The following is a 15,519-nucleotide window of genomic DNA, read 5'->3' as shown; positions in this document are numbered from 1 at the left end:
CTCTTCTTTGTGCTGTGGATATAGTAGCTGGAGGTATGTATGATTATGAAGAAAAAGATCAGACACATAATTTATTCACACATTTCTTGAATTCCAATCTCAGCGGGTAGACGACAAGAGGATAAATACAAAGTGAAACACCATAAACAGAGGTAACAGCAGTTATGTAATACAAACGATAAAAAACTCAGCATTGATGTGCAATTTATGTATGCGAAAATATAACGTATACGCAATCATTTCTACCAGAACTAGAACATCAGAACTTTTCAGCTAGTGAGAAAAGCACAGTTGAAATGCATTTATTAGGGTCTGGGACCATTTGGGCAGGAGCACCTATTTTGGGCACTTGCTGTTATAACTAAGTCAATTTCAATCCGATTGAGTTGAATTTTGGAACATAGCTAGATACTGCGCCTTCCTGATCGTATTTCAAAAATCAAGTCAATCGGTTCATAATTGATTGAGTTATGGCAGCAAGTGCCCAAAATAGGTGCTCCTGCCCAAATGGTCCCAGACCCTAGTATCGTAAATTATTTGGAATTCCAACATTCGGGATAATTTGTATGACAGATGATTCACTACATCCGCCTGATTGAACTGCTTCCTGATGGTTATTTCAGATGACTCATTGTGTTGGGAATAACTTACGCACGAATCTTACAAACAGAGTTGTTTTTACATATATTATTTTATGAATATTGTATTATGATAAACTTTTGAAATCTACAGTATTAGCTCACAAGGGAAGGTAGCGATGGTGTCCCCAAGAGATTTCAACTGGTCATATGATAATGAAGCGTACAAATAATTAATCGGAAAGATCTCACCAAGTTCTTTTCGTCGGATGATTTCTTTCCTCCGTGTTTTGCGCCAAACAATGCACTTGTTGCAATAGATTATTTACTGAAAATTGAGCGTCACATTGTTTTCACTGTTTTCTTGGTGTAATGTTATGAGCCAGCCTCAACAATACAATTTTCAAGAAATTAAACTTATTGTTTTCGCAGAGAATGCGGTTTGCGGTAATGAATTTGACGAAAATTAAGTATACAGTCCGGTAGGTGGACCTGAGCGACACAAAGATAACCTGGGCACCAGTCAGTGCCACGACAGACGGGGTTATTTTCAAGGTTGTAGAGGAGTTCGTTGGTGTAGTCGAGAGGGGCCTCTAAAGGATCATTATTGTCCATGTGCCAATTTTTTTGGAATATCTTTTATTTCACAATAAAATGACAATATAACTATTGATTGTAGTAATAGACAATAACATCAAATTTTCAAACAAATTTTACATGACATAGGTTTTTTTGAGCGTGCGGTTCATACTCTCATTTATTTTCATCTAGCTATGAGTTCAATGAGTGTGTAAATGTGTCTTAGAACTACCTGAGGCATAAGTCGTCGGTTCCACAAGCGGTACCGTAAACCGGGGTTAAATTGATCGCCGGGTCGAAATTGATCGGACGTATTTCAGTTAGATTAGGCATACTTTACATTGTTTTCTTCCAAGTATCGTGATGTAGGAATCCAATACTAAACGATAAATGTGAGAAAACCATTTAAAACATACCTTATCTAACGGAAAAACGTTTGATCAATTTCGACCCGGAGATCAATTTGACCCCGGTTTACAGTACCATACTAAAACGTCTTGTAGCTCTTCTGAAACCACTTGAAACGTTTTGAAACGTCTTTCAAAGCTCCCTGACTGAAGCTACTCTGTAGTTCACTTTAGAGCCTGTGAAGCCCAGTAAAACCTCTCTGAAGCCTCCTGAAACACCGCAGAAACTCCCCATGAAACCGCTCCGAATCTAACATGAGAGCCTGTAATGCAATTCAAAATCCACTTTGAAACTTCCTAGAACGCCTTGAAACGCCTCTGAGCCTCCTGAAGCTCACTGAGTACCTGTGAATCCCCCTAAATCTCCTCCGTAATCAGAATCACCTAAAACTCCCTGACACGCATTGAAGCGTCTCTTCCTAAGTAACTACATTTCGATTTTATCGAAGTTTTTTAGCGATTCAAAAACCCTAACTATAAAACCATTGATGCCGACTTGAAAGTCCTCTCGAGCTCTTATATGCCTCCTATGGCCCACGTTCTGGCTAGTTGGCCCAAACTTATTATGATCTACAGGACTTCGTATGCAAACCGGCTTGGGATTTCGGGCTGTATCATACTTTTATCGAATCCCCGATACAACCTTCTAAATAAAACCATCTTCTGACTTGTCAAATATTTGTTTTGTTTATTTTTTTCTATCAATTCTCGATCGTCAGAATAAATTATGCTTGGTTGTTTATCCAGCCATCAATTGGAAAGATGCCGATCTGAAATCCGAAATTCCGGTTTGTTTTTCTATTTAATACGTGTTAGGATACATGCCACGGGAAATTTGTGGAGAATGTGACTGTGATGACAAAAAATAAGTGCGCAACATAAACTGTGCATTACCTCTCCTCTCTCTCTCCTCTTCTTGGCGTAACGTCCTCACTGGGACAAAGCCTGCTTCTCAGCTTAGTGTTCTATGAGCACTTCCACAGTTATTAACTGAGAGCTTCCTCTGCCAATGACCATTTTGCATGTGTATATCGTGTGGCAGGCACGAAGATACTCTATGCCCAAGGGAGTCAAGGAAATTTTCTTTACGAAAAGATCCTGGACCGACCGGGAATCGAACCCGTCACCCTCAGCATGGTCATGCTGAATACCCGTGCGTTTACCGCCTCGGCTATATGGGCCCTTAGAACTGTGCATTAATTGGAAGTTAAATGCATTTAATTTACTCAGTGGAATGGACTACCCGCTTTGCGCGCAGCCACAGTTGATCAGCAGGAGTAAATCAATTTAATTTTATATGGCGAAATGCATCTAAACTTGAATTATCTGAAATACAAAGCTTTTCCCGAAAAAATATTCGGTAGGCTTAATAGTGGTCACCATTGTGCACAACCACTACCAAATATTTTTTCGAATGTGTTCCACTTTGGAGAATTTGCCTTTAGATGGTAATCGCCATACAATATTTTTGCGATTTACTTTTATCGATTTTTCGCGCATAGAAGCTAGCGCCACATTGGTCGATGCGGAGAGTAGGAAAACAGCCGATGTAGTTAATTCATTGGGTGCAAACAAGGTTTTTTCAGCATATTGGAGTTTCAAAGACATTATGTAATTCTTCTGAAAATAAAATGACGGAAACGTGTTATATCGTTAAGTTTCTTAAGCTGTAAGTGAAATCATAAAATTGAGTAATGGTTTTGCAGTATTGACATAAATTATCCCGGCTAGGCGACATATTTGTCTGATAAAACCCTGTGTTCCTGATGATAGGGCTAACCCTCCTGAGGTGATCATAACTGAGCTCATGATAGAACTAACGGTTTTATCACAGTATTTCTTGGTTTGTCTATGTTACGTCCACGAAATCTTTTGTTGGTTTTAAGCATTGCCTCACAGTTTTGTATATTTGTTTACAAAAAAAATCTCCCCGACAACAACCGCAAATGCAAGTTTTATTGAAATGGTATATAATCAATGATAAAACCAATCAGAGATTAAAAAATTCGAAGATTGAAAATGAAGATTGACTTTCTCATTTTTTCATTCGTGTTTGGTCACATTCATTGTCAGCTGAATGCCTCTCTTTTTTCATTCAATTCTCTGTCACGAATATTTTTTCGCACGTCGTAAAATGTCCAATTTCTATTAACAGACGCACAATCAGACTTGATGGACAAACAGGAAACATAATTAATATTCTAATTAACTACTATACACAAGTTTTGAGGTGAATTGAAGTATAATTGGGGATTACGGTCGAGTTTTATTTCTCAGTGAAAATTGTCAGTGACAAAAAAATGAATGAATAGGTGACAAAATTCATTCACCAAAATGAATTTTATTTTGATCCCTCAGTTGAGAATTTTCAAAATAACGGTGAATTTCACTCATTGAAAATGAAAATTTTAAACTCTGAAACCAATTCATGACTACTTGCAAGTCTTTAACTGAAGATGTTTATAGCAGAAGTTTTATGGAATGCCAAAAGTGCAAAGTAAATAACTACCACATAAAACTAATGTAGAACAACTAGCTTTTTCACATGCTCGCATAAAACCAGGATAAAACATGAATAAACCTTCAAGGCATGCTGATTGTTACTTGGGAACCCTGATCCTGCAATTCCAATCAAGTTGTCGGTGATGATTTAGATATTCTAATACAAAAGCACTCTGTTGGCCATTAAATACCCCTGAGGAAACATTTGGCCGTCATGACCGCTTTACTCGGTAGTTCAATCATAATAGAATCAGGGATGGAAACACTCACTTGTACTTAGATACACTCACTTGATATTCTCTCAGCTCAGAAGCATGCAATAAAAAAACGGTGTATGGAGGAGTTTTACTTTGTAGTTTAATCTAAAAGTTTCCAAAATCCAACCAAAATCGTGGCAGAGCTATGAATGCGACTCTCCACGGAGTGAGCTGAGCATAATTTGCATTCATCGTGTGGAGAATCGCTTTCATTACTCTCTTACGGCTTCAATATGTGTTTGCGATCCTTACTCTATTCGGTGACCTTTCAGATAAAACTGCAAGGTACACTGTTTTTGTTTGCAGGGTTCTGAGCTGAGATAATAGCAAGTGAGTGTATCCGAGTGAGTGTTTTCATCCCTGGACATAATGTAAATCTGGTCTTGCATATCTAAATGAAGCTTTTTCTTTACAAATTGGAATCTACATATTTTGTAAATTGGAACAGAAATCTTCATTCGCAGATAAATGCTTCAAAGTATGTTATACGCATGCAATTTCATGCTTTTGAAACTGTTCTGTTAAAAATGTTTATTTAAATTTCTAAAACACCTCAGAAAATGAGAGCACACACATGCGCGGCACAACCAAAAGGCCTCGAATAATCTTAGAAGACCATTGTAGATCTTTGTGGATCTCCATATTCCTTCGTGGACAATTGCAGACCATCACAGAGCTGCACAAACACTGTTGTTGTGCTTGTAGATACAAAGACTTAGATTCCATGGAGTTCTTGGAAGATCTATACTGCCGCCACTCGCATAACAGTCCCATCTTTGCTGGGTTTCCTATTCATATGGGACTGTTTTGCGAGTGGGGGCAGTATACCATCTATACAGTTCAATACAATACTCCATTTACTTGTTAGAAGGCTTATTGGAATGTAGCGCACAGAGTAATAATTCGTAGAACACTAGTTTCGCTTGTAGATCATGTACCTTCTCTTCTTCTTCTTCTTCTTTGTGGCTCGACGTTCGCATTGGAACTTGGCCTGCCTCTCTTCAACTCAGTGTTCTTAGAGCACTTCCACAGTTATTAATTGTAGGGTTTTCTTTGCCTGCCATTGCATGAATTTGTACATTGTGTGGCAAGTACATTGATACTCTATGCCCAGGGAGTCGAGAAAATTTTCCCGACTGGAACGGGAATCGATCCCGCCGTCTCCGGATTAGCGATCCATAGCCTTAACCACTGGGCTAACTGGAGACCCTGTTTAAGGATGTACCTACATTTCATTAAGTTTTGGGACGACCTAGATCATCCGTAGAACTCAAAATAGTAAAACTGTTGTGGGAATCTTTAAAACATATGCCTTAACAAAAATAGCATCAATAGACCACAAGCTCTGTACTTTTATATCGAAACAACTTGTATAGATATAGGAGAACTGAATTCCAAGGAGTTTGGAGACCTTAGAAGTATTCATGACATGTTTAACATGTTTTTCATGTATTCAAGATATAAACCATACGAAAAGAAGCAAGGCATTATAAAATATGCACGAAAATATTGTTGGCCACTTGTTTGTATGGAGCCGCCCCATAGTGAAATGGAGGGGCTTCAAGTTGTCAATTGTTGCGTTACGTAATATTTAAACGATGCCATACAGCTCGACCATCAACCAGATCTTCAGACTATTTGTGCCATACAAAGTTGCTGATAGGTGTCCAAGTGTTCACTGATTCTGATTACCTAAAAGCTCGAATTAATACTCTAAAAATAGTTGTCTCCCTTCGCAAAGTAACTCGAGAGAAGAATAGATTACACGTGCCATCAACCAACAAGAGAAGATTGCGACGCCATTCACGGCATCAGTCAATAATTAATATGCATTGTGAATATTAGTAGTAACTGTAAAGGACACTACCCTGTCCTCGCCGTCATTTTATTCTGACGACGGACGACCCATAACCTTCGTTGCGAAGAAGCATAGGGTTGCAGAAAATTTAAACCTAAACTACGTTCCAGCCAGCAGCCAGCGCAAGTACCGCGTGCGTTCTCTTCTATTTTGCAACGCCTCGTGGCGGTGCGATGTGATGATGTTTGTTATCATTCTGATCACACTTTCTGAGCAAACTTGTGGCTTGTGGGTAGCTTATCGGAATGGGGTCGGTTTGATCGGTTGAAGGCTGCGGGTTGGTGGTTGGTTGCTTCTACATATTCCGTCCGATGGACACTGTTTGAATATTTTATTTCTCAACATATGTATGCAGGTTGGTTGGGGTGCCACTACGGGAGGCGACGCGAAGCCACTTTGAAGCAGAATGCCGACAATATCATAGTCGCCTTATAGCTACTTGATTGACGATGAAGAGTTCCTACCAACACGAAAACAATTGGCTACAAGATCTTATAAATATATTGCTTGAGCGATTCTTGTGAAACCCTCAGCTTTCATGGAAGTGTAAAGCATACCTACATGCTCAGTTCTGTCGCTGCTATCGTCCGGAGCAGACGCGTGTGAAATCGCACCCGTTGGATAGTGTTTTTATCTTCTGCAGCTGGTGCAGTAGGGTATTGGTTCCCTTATTAAGCATGTGGCTCCCATTTTCATCCCACGAAAAACAAAGGATTGAAGCGCTGTTTGTTTTGTTTCTTATTTTTGTATTTTTTGTTAGAAGTGAGCACCCATGAAAACAAAAAGAACGGAGTCAATCGGTGCCGTAATCGCTTGTTTTCGAATAGGATGAAAATGGGAGCATGAGATTACTGATGGCACACATACCCTATAGAAAGCTGTAATCACGCGCGCTTTGTTTCATCGGCCTTTGTCCTCGCTCGTCGGTGGTGTTTGCTGTAGTGCAGAAGCGGTAATAATTAAACGAAATGTGCGAGAAGGTTGTCAATACCGTACAGTTTCGTTTCCCGCCGGGGAGCCCACGGCCGTCATGGAACGAAATTGCTAATTTTGTTAAGCAGCTGGATGCGGATGTGTCGCAGATGGAAAGTGCGTATAAGACGGCATACGAGCGATCGCTTTTTATCAAATTCGCTTCTTTGGAAGCAATGAATGATGCACTGAAGAACAACCAGGATTCAAGAGCATTCACGTACTCAAGTGGAAAAACGGTTCAAGTACGAATGACAATCGCGGGCACGAACGTTACATACGTACGCGTGTTTGATTTGCCCCCGGAGGTGAACAACGAGCACCTGTCACTGGTGCTTAGTGATTTTGGAAAAGTGGAGCGAGTCATCCGTGAGAAATTTTCCCTCGAATCGGGACTTAGCCACATGTTCACTGGAGTACGCGGGGTGTACATGGAGGTTGCGAAACCTATTCCTCCGTGCCTCGATGTTGCCGATTGGAAAGGAAACGTTTTCTACGACGGACTCAAGGACACGTGCTTCCAATGCCAGGGAACGGGACATCGGAGGGATTCGTGTCCACAGCGCCAGGATCGGAACCAGTTAAAGGAGAAAAAGCGGGAAAAGGCTGTTTCGTATGCCGGAATTGTAGCTGGGAATGAAGACTCGGCAGTGGAGCGGGCTCCATCGGAAGCTCTTACGGATGATATTACAGTCAGGTCTTTTTTTACGCGGTTTTGATTTACGCGGCCGCGTAAAAAAAAACTCCATACAAAAAAAAATTTCATCGTCTTATTTTTGCATGATTCGTCGAGAAATGGTGAGACTTTTTTTACGCGGTTTTTTGAAATTTGAACTGAGTTTTTTTTTTACGCGGTACGTATCCCCCGCGTAAAAAAAAACCTGACTGTATAGAAGTACTGGAAGAAAGTTTCAACCACTCGTCGGATAAAGAGCATGAGGAATCACCGCAGGCGGGTGTTTGCGAGGAAGTAGGAATTTCTGAGAAAGAGGATAAACCATGGATGAGTAAACTACCCACACTGGCAGAGGTTGCGCAAGCTATCCAGGTTGCAATGGAAAATCCACAGGCGAAACAGCGGCGAGCTCAATTTGCGACATCGGGATCTGCTTCAGGCTCGCAACCAAGAAAAAAGTGCGCGCGAAAAATGAACTATTAGTTTTTTTTCAATTGTAGACCTAGAATAACAAATTATTCGATAAGCTCATTGGCTCCGTAAAGTTTTTTATAAAACAATTGAGCCCTACAAATAAAGAACATGGATAAAAAAAAAAAATACCTACATGCTTCAGACTCTAGTTTAATTTAAAAACATTTCACTAATACTTCACTTTTGCAAAAGAAAATAAAAAATGAATAACTCTTTTAAAGAAAAACTAGAAAGGACGAGCAAATTCCTTTTAATTCTACTACTGTGCTTATCTTCGGACAGATAGGCCTATTTCGTCTGTGACTTACAGACTTCTTCAGTGTCAAGTGCTCGACTTGACACTGAAGAAGTCTGTAAGTCACAGACGAAATAGGCCTATCTGTCCGAAGATAAGCACAGTAGTAGAATTAAAAGGAATTTGCTCGTCCTTTCTAGTTTTTCTTTAAAAGAGTTATTCATTTTTTATTTTCTTTTGCAAAAGTGAAGTATTAGTGAAATGTTTTTAAATTAAACTAGAGTCTGAAGTAACAAGTTCTACTAAAAGCTCTAAAGTAATAGTAAAGGGAAAAAAAAAAAAATACCTACATGGTTTATCATGCCATAAACTGCCATAAACTAATCATGATTATCTCAAATCCATCTCCGCTTTGTAGAATTTTGCCATACAAAAATTTGAAAATTGTAATAGAGCGTAAACTTTGGCCAGACCCCACAAGGTCAAGGTCTACGTGGTTTATGGACAGATCTTTTTGTGTCAACTGGAACACGATCTCAGGTTCTGCAGACGGATTGTTCCACACAAAGCTCCACTGAACATTCTGATGTTCGGTCTGGTCCAGCATTCTTTCAACATGCCTTGTCTACCGTACCCTTCCGGCTTAGGCTGGATGATGTGTACGCTGTAGTGTGCAGCAAACAACGTGTTTCAACCAACGCGATAAGCACCATTCTCCTTAACATTCGTCACTTGGATATTCAATGTATTGACCATGGTCCAGTTCTCATGGTTCTGACCACAAGATATTATGTTCTTTAAGGCTTCACAGTCACACTGGAACTCGGTCTGTCTCTCTTCAACTTAGTGTTCTCTGATGACTTGTTCAGTTGTTGAAAACCTTCATTGCTCCCTTTGCGTGAGTTTGTATATGTATTTGCCATGCACAATGACTCACTACTACTAACTGGAGACCCTTATAAGTCTGGACATCCTTGGACCCTTTAAGTCCTTTACGCGTTTCATATAAATAATACAACTAAGCCGAAAATAAAACCACCTTGCTCTAGAGTACATCTAAAACTACTTGCGCCAAGCACCTTACAATCAAAACTGATTTAGCAGAAATCTTTTTCCACATCACATCACCGGACCGGATATCATCTACGATGATGACGGATTAACAGTCAACCATTTGTAAACCAATTAAGGCATCCCCGAAAAAAGGAGGTAGACGTACGTACACTCAAATTTCTACTACGCATTCTTCCGTTTATCGTCTCGATAGTGTTCTCCAATCAGCCGTCATGGCAACACATTGCATTGGGGTCGATGATGATAATGATACGGAACCGAAAAACCGGCGGCAGTCGGTATACACACAAGTAAAACGATGGCAACGCGCCACGCCACCGGCCGTATACCTGACTCGACGCCGGCAGAAGGCAGACGGCATGGAAGGGGTCATTTTTGGTTATGTGCGCTTGCGGAAGATTTATTATAAACTCGTTACCTAACTACCTACCACTCACTATACAATACAGTGCTTGTTGGTTACTCATCAGCCTCGGTTAGAGCAGCGGTAGGTAGCAGATGATGCATGCAAAACTGAGAATTGGTTTGGCAGCATCGAGCCTAAGATGTTATTCAACTTTTCAGGAAGTTCAATGTACTTAAGTTCAGAGCAGAAGGCCTAATGCACGCTTGATATCTGCGATGTTTCAAAAAAGTTCGTAAACGTACACTGCAAATTTTGTTTGCTGGTATTCAGCAAACTTTGCTGGTTTTAATTTATGCTGATTGCATTGAGCAATACGAGTTTACTGAGTATCAGCAATTATTTGTCAACTTGCTGAACCATCCAGCAATTTTGATAGTTGTGTTGTGTTGCTGAAATTAAGCAATTTATTTTGCTGATTTTTTTGTGCTGGAAGCGTTTCAAAAAAATTTGTGTGTACGTATTAGTCCTTATGCCATTGGATTTACTAAAATTTTCTGCATTTTCCTTCACCAGATTGCATTGTACATCCTAATTTCATTCAAGTAGAAACTTTGCACATACATCATGAGAACCACTGTGAACCAGCCAAGAAACTCAATATACATTACGAAGAACCTGAACCGCAGCTGTATGTTTTCTGTTAAAATTCTATTGCATAGTTAAATCAATTTGAAACATGTCCACGTTGGTCCCTTCCATAAAAACAATGGAATTCTTGCCCTCTTTACCTTGAATAGCGTCAGTATTACATAAAATGAATAATATTCATTCAAATTCCAACGTGGCATAACAATAGCATTCTCATGGATAACATTTTCTCTCCCCCATTCTGCATTCTGTTTAACTATTCCACCAGAATGGATGCACTATACTGTCTAGCACTTGAGCAGACTTGTTGACCCAGATAAAGCTGTGCAGTTGAAAATTTTCCCACTCCTCAGACAAGAATCCCTATCCTTTTCTCGTTCTCTTCAACTGAAAAAAAGTTCTTTATCTGTCATTATGAGCCTTCTCGTCGGTGTAGAACCTGACCACAATATCAGCGCGGAATATGTCTGTTGTTGTAAGTTGTAAGCAAGTAAATGCATCTTATATTTCTGCTGGATGACCAACGATTTAACGATCGAATTCTGGATCATGCCTAGGAATGAATGGCTAGGAGGGTCTAATGAGAGCTAATCGCTAACGGAGCCTATGGAGTACCAGGGCGCCCTCTACAGTATTTTGCTAACCGGAGCAATGATGCAGTGGACCTTGTGTTTCTCCGAGACAATCAGCTGTCCTTCTTCAGTTTCCAACTTGAGACTAAATAAGAGTGGGATCATGAAGATGTTGTTAATTAGTTTATATTTTCACCTGTATGGTTTCATATTATACAATTTACATAGTGTATTTTGTGTACCCTCGCCTTTGGCGTTTTCCAAACGATACCGATCTGATTTTATTGCTGCTGTTCTTTGCTGTACTGTGATTGCAAAGAGTTTAATCTTGCCTACGATTAGGATAGCTCAGATCAATCTTTTTTTTTTTTTTTTTTTTGAAGAGTGACCAGGTGGAGCTGCAGGACAGCTGATAGCAAAGCCTGGACCCTTTCCCAACTTTCCCCCTACTAGGACTAATACTCACGATGGACTAGACGATGTCGTCAACTTGAGCAAAGTGTGTAGTTATTAGCATTAGGTCGTAGTAGTTTTTTAAAATACTGTTTTTAACTTTTCCCATCGCACTAGTGTTTTGATCGAATGGAAGCTCCAAAGATGATTTGATAATTGAACAATATTTCAATAATCGAAATTCTCCGAGGTCACTGGACAACATTCAGAGATAAAAAAGGGTGTCTATGTCTATGTTAACGCCTTCAGAGTACTATTCTTAAGAAATATACAAAGAGCAAAAAGAAAAAAAATGTGTCGTAGCTAATTTTTAAAGATTTGATATTTCTGAAAATCATTCGAAGACAGCTACCAGAACTAGCGTTTTTAGCCGATATGGGCAACTAGTTTTTCTGACAGCTTCCCCAAACAATAATCAGATAATATCCTCAGTTATTTTATAATACATTCTGAAAATTATTTCAAGCTGATTACCAATAGTGTCAATAACCGATGTTAGTCATTGACAGCACCAGCATTATCTCCAAATAACTCTCATATTAGTGTTAGATAACACTTTTTGAGCTTCCATTCGATATTGTAAAGAAATTTGTCAAACCCTATTTGTCAAAATATAGTCAATAATGTAACAAATTGTGTTTCTAATTTCGCTAGTCGTCTTCTGCATATCTGTGATCGACTAAGATGATCAAAGTAATATTATATCCATCGTAACCCTTTACAATGTCAACCGTCCTAAGTCCTAACTAAATTCCTGCTTTTTTGATCAGTGAAATAATACCGTCTAAGATATAAAAACAAAAAAGTTCAGTCAACTGATTTTTGTCAAAAATGAAAATGATAATGATTATTTGTCAACTTTTATAAATTCACAAAACCCATAAAAATAAGAAATACAAATACAAACTCCTATAATCAACAGTTTTATCTTTACCTAATCAGTCCATAATCTTCTAATTGTAATGAATCTAATCTGTAAGGCTGTAAGTCAACTTATCCTAGCGTCCCCTGTCCTGTGTACTAACGAATTCAAGTAACGAATGATGAGTGTAACGCAGAGACCTCCTCTACCCACTCTTGCGTTACGTTAAATTTAACAATTATTGTTAAATTTGAGAAAATTCAAAGAATGCAAAGATTAGGTCTATGCAAGCTGAATTATAATTTGTTTTTGACTTGTGATAAATGCACGACGGATACTCCTTTGGTTCCCATTAGCACTTACGGCGATTCCTTCACTTGCGCTCAACTCGTAAACTAGATATATCTAGCTCAAAGTCCAAGCGGTGGTGAAAGAACTGGCGCTAAAGTGCTAATGGGTTAAGCCCTCCCATCGCGTCAAGATCGAATATCCAGGGGGAGGACGTTTCGCGAAAGGCAAAAGTTATAATAATAATGAGAATAGTCATAAATAAAAAGAAATAAAATCCAGTGTATTTCCTAAGTGGCTATTCAGAATGGTTCCACGGACATGGATAGCAAATCATTAAATTTTTGTAATGTATCGGATGTGTTTTAAAATCCATTCGTTTATGTAGTGTACTGCTTTCCTGAAGTACCAAAGATGCGCGATCGCGAGTTAATGATTTGCATCCCATCTTCAAGGGATCACTACAAGCTCAACCCATCATTCCAGCTCTTTAGAATATCAGTGTTGATGAGGTTTTTCAAATATTACGTAACTTGTATGGGAAAGCTTAGAATTTTTCACACAAAATACAATAAATACTGTTACATAATCTTTCAACGACCCCTTACTTGTTCTCCCAAGAATCCTGCCTCGACCAAGTTGGCAGAACGCTGCCCAAACCCTCTCTGAACTGAAGGGCAGGGATTAGGATAGCTCAGATCAATCTTCAGCCTAAAATAACAGCAACGTTCAATCTTTGCAGACTTATGCAAAATGATACAGCCCAAGTGGCTTTAGACCCAGAATCTTACTTTCGTAAGGGAAATTTTTTCTGTGAGCTTGTTAACAACGCAATCGCTACCGCAATCATCTCTGAACTAACCACCAGAGATGTATGTGCTATCACAATTGATGTTTCTGTTGAAAATCTCAACAGGAAATAAATCTTTTGTTTATTGGTTTATTTACCGCATGATGAACCGTCCCCTACGGATGCTTTAAAACAAGTCATCGCATACTGCAGATGATATGATTAGCATCACTGGCCTTCCCGAGCAGGAACGAATAACTGACACATAACTGCAGCATACCAAAGTCAGGTATCATACCAAGACAAGGTATCGGTCGGTTACCCAGGTATTGAAAATAACTTATATTGGTATTTTATTGGTATTGATAAAATACCTCAACGGTTTGGTGTTGAGAACTGCTTGAGGTATTATTCAATTATAGAGAAATAGCTATTTGTATGAAAGAATCGCCGATTATTAATTAGGCATTGCCATACCTGATGTCATTATTCACGTGTTATATGCAGAATATACACCAGTTATTATTTAAGGTATTAAAAAAAAAAAAAAGACGCGGACACCGTCTTCAGCCAGAGGCTGCACAGACTGAATGAAACTTAAACATTAGACAAGGGACAAACGGAGCATGCACCAGTGGATACGGAGAAGAAACTGTTCTCACGAAAAGTTTCATCGCCCGGAGCGGAAATCGAACCCTCACCCCATAGCATGGTGCGATTAGAAGCTTGGTGACCCTAACCGCACGGCTACGAGGCTCCACATTTTACCTCTTATGCAGGGCTAGTTTCTCCTGCTCGGGTTATGGCAGTGATGCTAATGCTCTCCATATCATCTGGAACAGCTCAGACATTCACTTGAGAGGCTTCAGTTTGATGGCATACTTAAGTAGTACAGATCTTGGATTGGGTGTTGGGTTTGGCCAAAGTCTACGTTCCATACAAATATTTTTTTTTGTATGGACGTAAGTCTACGAGGGGGAAGGTCTGAGATAACCAAAATTTGGTCTACGTGTGTCGAAATATCACATGCTGTTATTTGAACCTTCTAAAAATTAACATTTTGGCAAAGTGTACATGAATACGAAAAATTTTATGAGCATTATCAAGAGCATTTAACAAAATCGTTTATTTTGTGGAAGAGACTTATCGTACTTCTTTGAGAGCCACTCTTTATCAGAAAAACCCGATTTAATCCACCTATGGTGAACAGAACCCTTCTTGCACTTATTAAAATTATTGTTTATTATTTGTATTTAACATATTCATTTTGAGTGATGGACCAAAAGTTCTAGAAAATATTGTGGATTTGGCATCTAGTGGATTGGTTTCCAAAATATCATCATGGACCATGGACTAAACTACCAGAAATGCCAGACAAAAAAAAAATATCTTACTTATTCTGGAATTATGTATCTTTTGTTAACTGCCAAAAGATCTTGAATCGATAAACAAATGGATAAGAAAATAAGCGAAATACACTTTGTCTAATATCTCTTAGGGCCGATTTCTTCACCTCGGCTTAATTGGTAAGCCAGGCTTACCCATATAGTTAAACCTGGTTTAACGCTTAAGCCATGGTGAAGAAATCGCCCCTTAATCAGTCGAATAAATTAGCTCCGAAGTACTTGGTATTCATGGTTATGGTGTAAAAAGGACAAAAATAATATATCTACTATGCTAATCAGTTTTGGAATTAGCTAGTTATTTTGGCTGTCCAGTTCTTGCATTTTTCCCACAATATATAAATTCAAAGCTCTCATTTAATATATTGTTAGTTTTCATAGAATTCCTGTTTATTTGTAATTTGTTATTTATAATTTTATTGAAAACAATAATCTGCTAGTATACACTTTATATGAGGTCAGCATTATTGATTGAACAATAATTTCCCATAGACTGGTCAAAAGCTTATGCAAGAAAGCAAACGAATATAATAATAAAAAAAGGA

General features: G+C 38.9%; 1 protein-coding gene across 17 annotated transcripts in view; it reads right to left on the bottom strand.

Annotated features, from left to right (window-relative positions):
• Positions 1 to 15,519, bottom strand: part of LOC109403644 (proton-coupled zinc antiporter SLC30A1) — a 117,280-nt gene that overhangs the window by 53,307 nt on the left and 48,454 nt on the right. The window lies entirely within an intron of this gene.

This window comes from Aedes albopictus, chromosome 2 (assembly GCF_035046485.1).
Source record: "Aedes albopictus strain Foshan chromosome 2, AalbF5, whole genome shotgun sequence".
In the NCBI taxonomy this organism is placed as follows: Eukaryota; Metazoa; Arthropoda; class Insecta; order Diptera; family Culicidae; genus Aedes; species Aedes albopictus.
Note: the sequence above shows the minus strand (reverse complement) of the source record. Positions and strands in the feature narration are given on the sequence as shown.